This window comes from Dipodomys ordii, unplaced genomic scaffold (assembly GCF_000151885.1).
Source record: "Dipodomys ordii isolate 6190 unplaced genomic scaffold, Dord_2.0 Scaffold62, whole genome shotgun sequence".
NCBI lineage: Eukaryota > Metazoa > Chordata > Mammalia > Rodentia > Heteromyidae > Dipodomys > Dipodomys ordii.
The window spans coordinates 922,743-924,456 of record NW_012267278.1 but is presented as its reverse complement, the minus strand read 5'-3'; positions in this window follow the sequence as shown (position 1 = coordinate 924,456).

Below are 1,714 nucleotides of genomic sequence, written 5' to 3'. Positions count from 1 at the left end.
TCTTCCTACCTTAAATGACTTTTGGTTTCAAGAGTTGTATGCTTTCCATTTACTAAATATAGCATTTTGATGACAGGCATTATGACTTGTTTTACTACTGCTATTGAAATTAGTGAATACGTCATTATTTTATCTTTGAATTAGCATACATTTGTAGTATGAAGGAGGTTCCTTGTGATCTTCCCATCTATGCACACAGTGCACTTTAAACAAATTCACCCTTTCCACTAGACTCCCATTCTTCCTTCCTCCCTCCTTTTCAAACAGCATCTGGTGGGTTTCATTTTGCTGACTTCCTGTGTGTAGATGAAGAAAGAAATTTTAAACAAGAGCTGTGCCTAAGAAGGAATAATTTTAAGTACCCTAGAGGACAGAAAAAAGAGGGTATTATAGGACCTGTGTATAAAGAGATCTTGTGAGCTACTTAATACAACACCCCGGCTGTCTTAAGAGTAAGTAACCTACTTGGCAAGCTCACCTAGGTAATAACTACAACACAAAATAGTATGACTTATCACTAGAGGAAAGCTATAATAAAAGAATTAAGAGAAATTGAAAAGGAAAAAATCTCTGGGAATCAGAGAAGACTTCATGGTTATTAAGGACAGGGCTTTTAAAAAAACGGAACTAGTAGGAAATATTTCACAACCCAAATAAACATTATTCTTATTTATGTCTTAATATTTATAATATGAAAGCCCTTTGGATGTCACTTTACCTGACCAGATTATTACAGTTACAGATGGCCAAGGCAATGGCTTATGAATATCAGAATATCTTTAATCTAGGAAAGGGTGGAAAACACCCTTTCCTTCTCCAAAGACAGAATTTTATTACAAACAGCACTGTGAAGAGGTGGCATCTCTCTTTTCCTTGCCTCATCACTCGGGAAAGAGAAAGAAGAAAGAAGTGTTACAAATGCCAAAGTGGGTCTGAGAGTTTCAAGGAGGCAGAACAAAGTGTAAAAACTAGACTAATTAAAAACTAAAAAGGGTTCACTGGATTTGGGATTGAAAAGGTAAATGAATGACCTCAAACAAAGGCCAACTTTCTGAATGGCCAAAAACTTCTGCATGGCATATAATCTATTCTTTTTTCAACACGATATTGGTGCATAATCTTGTTGAATAGTAAGATGATTCAGTAATAAGGCAGTCATTACCCAGTAACTTTCATTCAGTTATTATCATAATTTTCATTGATGGTAATAAAACTGACCCTTAAGTGATTTAAAAATTGTCCTCAAATTCTTGAAACAAGTTAAAACAAATATCTAGACTAAAAGGTTATGCTTGTTTGGCAAGTACTCTGCCAGTTGAGATGCACCCACAGTTCTTTTTGCTTTTTGCTCTTAGCTTAGGCTTCACACCATAATCCTCTTACCTCTGCCTCCTGAGTAGCTAGGATTATAGACATCACCAAATCCAGGTTGGTTATTTTGATTTTAAAATGAACACTACATATCTGGATTCTATAATCTGCAGACATTTAAAGTTCCAGGAATGTTTTGGAGAACAGAAAGAGGCTCTGTGAAGATGGTGGGCTATCGACTCATACCACTTTTCTGTTTCCATGGGTCAGAAATAAAACTGCAGATAGGTGGCTTCAAGAAAAGTTGGGCAAGTGGGCTGGGAAGGTGGCTCAGTGGTAGAGCGCTTGCCTTGCATGCATGAGGCCCTGGGTTTGATTCCTCAGCACCACATAAGCAGAAAAA